Source organism: Poecilia reticulata, linkage group LG2 (genome assembly GCF_000633615.1).
Source record: "Poecilia reticulata strain Guanapo linkage group LG2, Guppy_female_1.0+MT, whole genome shotgun sequence".
Taxonomy (NCBI): domain Eukaryota; kingdom Metazoa; phylum Chordata; class Actinopteri; order Cyprinodontiformes; family Poeciliidae; genus Poecilia; species Poecilia reticulata.
The window spans coordinates 14279167-14285135 of record NC_024332.1 but is presented as its reverse complement, the minus strand read 5'-3'; positions in this window follow the sequence as shown (position 1 = coordinate 14285135).

Below are 5969 nucleotides of genomic sequence, written 5' to 3'. Positions count from 1 at the left end.
TTCACCTAGCTTTATGGAGCATATAATAACCCAGTGCTTCCCCTCCCCCACCTGTTGCTGTGCACTGCAACTCAGCTGGCTTAAAGAAGGCAATTATATTGTCCATTTGTGTAAAATTGTCTGTTTCCAAACATTTCAGGTCCTTAGAAATTTGGAATAGGGTTGAACCCAGTGATTATTTTGGAATCTGTCTAATCTATCAACATCTTTTCCAGTTAATCAGACGATCAATAGTAATTTCAATCTGCCGTCTGATTTCAGTACATGTTTAAACTAAACATTTTGAAATACTTTGAATGATTAAAATATTTAAATCAAAGCAGAAGTTAGCAATTATTATGTGACTTATGGAGCAAAAGATTACGATCATTATTTTCCTCACAAATAAAATATATAAATAAATAGAATATTTACAAAGAGCAAACAGTAATTTCACAGTTTATCCACCTATTTATTGCTGTTTATAAAACTTTGAACGGCTAAAGTTCAAGAACTTTATCATTACTGTATAAGTTGCAACATTAGACAGTTGTGAAGGTGATGAAGTAACTTAACCTCTTGAAAGTGAGGAATTGCATGTAAGGAAATATGACAGCTCAACCAAACCTTTGGCTGTCTAGACACCCACATTGCACTGTGTTCTGAATTAAATTTATTTATTTATGTTGCTATTTCCAACATTTCCTTCAGTTTCTGTCTTTAACTATGTCTTTGTTGAAATCAAGTTGACACAAGTAGGTCTGTAGGTGACATAGTGACAGAAGGAAAATCAGAATCAATTGCTCACACCTAAAAGAACATCAGGAGCTGATATTTGCTGATAAAAGTCAATTGGTGCATTTATTCATGTAGTAGTCAGTGCGCGCTCTAAATCTACAACTTCTTTAATCGATCCCCAGATGCCTGCTCCTGGCTCTGCTTTCAGTTTGCAACAAGAAGTCAGGATTTCTTCCTACAAAGGCGCCGACTGGACAGCACAGTTTCACCTGGTAAATCCCAACAGCAGCAGGCTTACGTCTGGCAGCAGATGACAGAAATAAAACAGAGCCGCAATTATTTTGCACCCATCATGGGGAGCGTTCTCTGCGTCAGAGCATTAATCATCCTCCTCCCTTCAGCCCCATGCAGCATGCAATTTGTCCCCGTTTTAAGAGGCATCAGAAAGCAATGAATGGTGGGGTCCTGGGAAGCCTGTAATCATGTCTGCATTTTGTTCAAACAATATAAACACAGCTCTGCTAGAAGTAACTGCTCTGTTACATTTTCTTTCCACGCTTAAATGTCTCGGATCGCCAAACAGATTTTACCGTCAAAGACAAAACAGAACAAATACAAGACATTGTTCCTGAGTTATTTCATCTCTTAAGAAAAGAAACAAGTATCTAAACCAACCTGGCTCTTTGTAGTAAAATAATTGCCTGTTCTTAAATGTAATAACTACCTGCACCGACCTGGGTGGCAACAACTGCAGATCAGTGTTTCTGTTCCCTGCAAATTAATATTTTCCTTGTCTGCTGTGGAATTTTGCCAAAGTCTTCAACAATGAATCCACTTAGTAGACGCACTTTGTAAACTTTTTGTGCAGGAACAACCTGATTTAGGTCATGCCACAGAATCCTGGGAGTCCTGAAGTTTGACTAGGCCACTCTGAAACCTTGACTTTCCCAAATGTCTCACGGACAATYAGGATTTCTTTTGGCAAACTTGTGATTTCTGCCTTAAAATTCCACTATTAAAGCCATGTTTGCTCAATGTCTTTCTTATTATTGAATCCTGAAGACACTGAATGAAGAATTAAGGCAAGACAGCTCTGTAGTGCTGCAGATGTTCCTCTGGATTATTGTATGGCATCTAGTATGATTCATTCACCACTTTCTCCATAAATTTTGAAAAAAAAATGGAGGCATTTTCTCCTTTCTTTGCTGATAGATATCAGTAACTTGTGTTTTATTTTCTTAAAGGGCCAGGCGATTCTGGAAAGTTGTTTTTTTTACCCCCACAAGTAAAAAAACAAGGAATATGGTAGTTTTATATTCATATTTATTTTTATGTTCATATTTATATATGTTTGTTTTATGACTATATTTGTTTTATTAATATTTTAAACTTTAGATGGAGTAATTTGTCAACAAATAAGCAGTTTCCCCGTGGGGATCAATAAAGTATATTCTATCTATTCTAAATTATTTGAAAGACTGAAGAACATTTTTTAGKTAAGGTATGTTTTTGTGATCCAGGGAACTCTAGAAAAACACATTTTAAAACTATAAAAGGTTAAATAAAGAAAAAAACACACTTAGTTTTATCATCGGAAACATTATAGCGTCACAGAAACAGAAAAATATTTAAAACGGGACAATATTTTTTGGAAGCACTGATTGTATATCATGCATATTAMCAGTCTGCAAACTGTTGCAACAACAACTGAGCAGCAGACACCCCATCCTTCATTGTGTTATTGATTCGGACGGTGCATAATGTGGAGAGCAGGACGTGAGTGACACCTTAAATGACAGAAGCTAATCAATTTATCACACACACTGAAATATTATTGGATTGGTGGTGAATCTGTATGGAGCATCATTTGTTTTCGCCTCATAAACCCACGATGGTGTCAGTAGCCTGCTCGCATCTCAATGCAATCCAGCTTTCTCATTAAYATGCTAACTTTTTCTTGTTTACGCAGCAATACGTTTCCAGTCTAATCAACTCKTGTACTCTGGTGAGAAAAAATATGTAGGCAGATTGACGACTGTTTAGAGGCAAACTTAATGCAAACATGTCATGTAGCTGTGCCATAAAAACAGGAGGGTTGGCTGTATTGTCAGCATTTTTCCCTTGCTGCAGTCAGGTGTAACAATGCAACATTACGTGCGGCTCGCTGTTTGCTAACACTCAAGGCTAGTCCCATCAGTGACTTTCAGCCAAAAATATGAATGGTATGTTTTTGTAAGAGCACAAGTTGAGTCGCAAATGAACAAAGCGGATAGTTCAAGGAAGCCATCTGAGGAAATTCACGCTGAAAGCCACCTTGTTGTAAAAATTTCTCACATCTACTACGCACTTCCCCGTGGTTATTTTAATCGGATTGCTGCATCAAACGTGAAAGCCGGAGAGTTTTCCAGCCCCAGACGCGGCTCCTTCTCCGTCGGGGGTGTGTCCTCGCTATGAGCGCCCGCTGCTCTGCMTTTCAAGGCTGCTTTCCCCCTCTCAACAGAAACACAGCGATAAAGGTTGTAGAGTCTTTTCTTCGATGGTTAGCGGCTCCGTCGCTCGCCAGACGATCGATGAGCTGACTTCAGAGGGGATAAATCACAGGACGGACGTAGTTGTGTGTATTTACGGTGAAGCGYGCAAAATATACGGCGTGTAATTACAGCCACGGTAGCCATGCCGAAATCCATTTTCCCATTAATTAATGRCCAGTCGGAAGCAGTAATGACCCGGCGAACCCGAGGGGCCGCGCATGCAGCTCGGGTTGCAAACACAGCCGCGTGGCGTCAGCAGTTCAAGGATGTGGATAAAGCTTTCCTAAAGTGGYGAGGTGCCAAATTCAAAATCCTTAATGCTGGTTTTACCGGATCTGATCATCATCAATACATCTTTATTTTTATTGGTGTTCCTCTTTTTATTGTTTTTGGACAATTGGCCTGATGTTGTAAATAAAGTTGGAAACTTTTGTGAATTTCTCAAAGGAAAAAAAAACACAAACATTTTTACAAGAAAGTTTTGCATCTCTAATTTGTTTAGTTGTTTGCCTTYCCTAATTTTCTTTATCAAATTAACATCAGATCGWTTATATAAGTAGCTATAACATTAACATTAGTTTATACTGCGCCCTAATCGATCGTAATATTTAGGATCCCCGCAGCATGATACTGCCACTACCTCTTTGGGTATGGTGCATTCAAGGCGTCAGCTTTCCACCACTCAGTGTTTTATCCATCCTCCATGCGTTTGGTCTGTCTCATTGCTCTTTACAGGCGACTGGATTTCATTTAGGGGTGTCTGAGTAAAAGMAGCTGTTTGACATTTACAACCACAAAGGTTTCTGGTGGTAACGTGATAAACGCCAGAAACACGTGAAGACAATGACGATATAAGTTTAAATTAAATAAATCCCTACAGTTTGTTATAAGTCAGTCATTTCAGCTCTAATTTGCTGAAATTTATCTTCCCAAACTTCTACTTACTTCACTCATTAGTTTGTAACTTTATCGGTCAGCTGAATTTATGTACAGGATATCTGTGGCGGATTTATTACAGAAAAAAAATTCTTGCAAAGTGACATAAAGAGTACAACTTGACAATCAGTTCAGGCAATGCAACAACAATTAAAAACAGCAAAGCTGGAAGTTACCCCAGATCGGGGGTAACTTCTGGGTATAACATGTTTTACGCCTATAACRTTTCACTGAAATGTAAATCAGATTTTCTGCAAAAGAAACCAGAACCCTGATTGGATCTTTTTGTGCTATTTTTACAAGTCAATCTATTCCCKTTACTGGTGYTCGAACTCTGCGGTACAAACACACGGGGTCAACACGAGAAGTATGCAGCCCCGCTCACTCGGGGTACACACAGCTGGATAATTCATAAGGGCTTCACCGTTGGCTCAATAATTCATCAGGCTCGTCTGCGCTGTGGGTAAGTCACGTACGAACCTTTTACAGAGGAACTAGGTGAACGGGACATTTTGTGGGATGAAAACTMGATAARAACTTRCAGATTTTTCAAAATCTTCTAAATTTAGCACCACTTTCACGWCTCCAGGGAATGGCYGCATTTGGAAATGAGGTAGGATGAGCCAGCTTTTTGTGTTGACTTAGTAACCCTGAGGGCCTGAAAGCATTTAGCATACAGCCAGCACAGCAGGAACCAAACGCTGCACGACAGGGGTCCCAATCATCTGGATCATTTGTCCGTATTATTACACATACATGCCGAAGAAGCCTAATAGAGTCAAAACTAAGCTCTGTGTTCAACCGGTGCTGTCCTTCTTGGCTAGAACAACGGTTGCCACTGAATAAAAGCCTCGTTGTTGATCATTTTTGGCTCAGTGGAAATGTTTGCATTTCMAGGGGGGAGGACGTTAATACAGGACGTCGTAAAAAAAACAAAAAAAAAACGTTCCCTGCCGTGTTTCTCCCGCTGCTTGATTGCTTGGCAACCACAATGGCATTGTGGGTCACAGTGAGTTCTTTTGATGCCTGACAATCGACAGAGGGATGGGTGACTGGGCGGATGCTAAGCAAGGTCACAATGCGCCACAGAACACAGTGACACAGTTACACCAATGTAGCCACAGGCTCGACCCATTGAACTACATCCACACCATTAACTGGGTCTTTTGTCCAGTGAGATGAGGCTTGAAGCAGTTCATCACCACACATCTCCATGCTAAATGGCTTCTTCTGTAAGCGCAGGTCATGTTTGCAGTTGCTTCCGCTTGTTGATATTATGGTTATGTGCGCCGTAACCCAGACAGACGGCCGGTTTCTAATATATTTCAAGACGAGACTTCATCTGAATTCATGGTCCCTTCACACAAAAGCTTATCAAAGAAAGTTTATCATGCTACGCTGCACATTTGCGCTGATGAAAATTCACCTCAACATGCCAGATGCTTGAAACTGAAAATGTAATTGACGGGTTTTCCCTACATGCTGAATCGTTAAGCCAGTAACACTTGGCGGCTGTCATAAAACGGGAAATTAGTGATTTCAAGATCTCTAATGTAAAAATAATAAACATCAACACCAKGTAGATGTAGWGTRTTCCCTCCTAAATGCAGCAGAATCGCATAACCCTCATCCAATTATGAATGCTCCAGTGTTTCCCCCAGAAAACCTGCTAATCCCGGTGATCGGGGCGCTAAGGCAGTCATTCATCCAGCGGCCTGCCATGTTTTTGAGTTAAAAATGTTTAAAGTTGACAGGGAATTTGAAAATATGAGTTATTGGAAGATT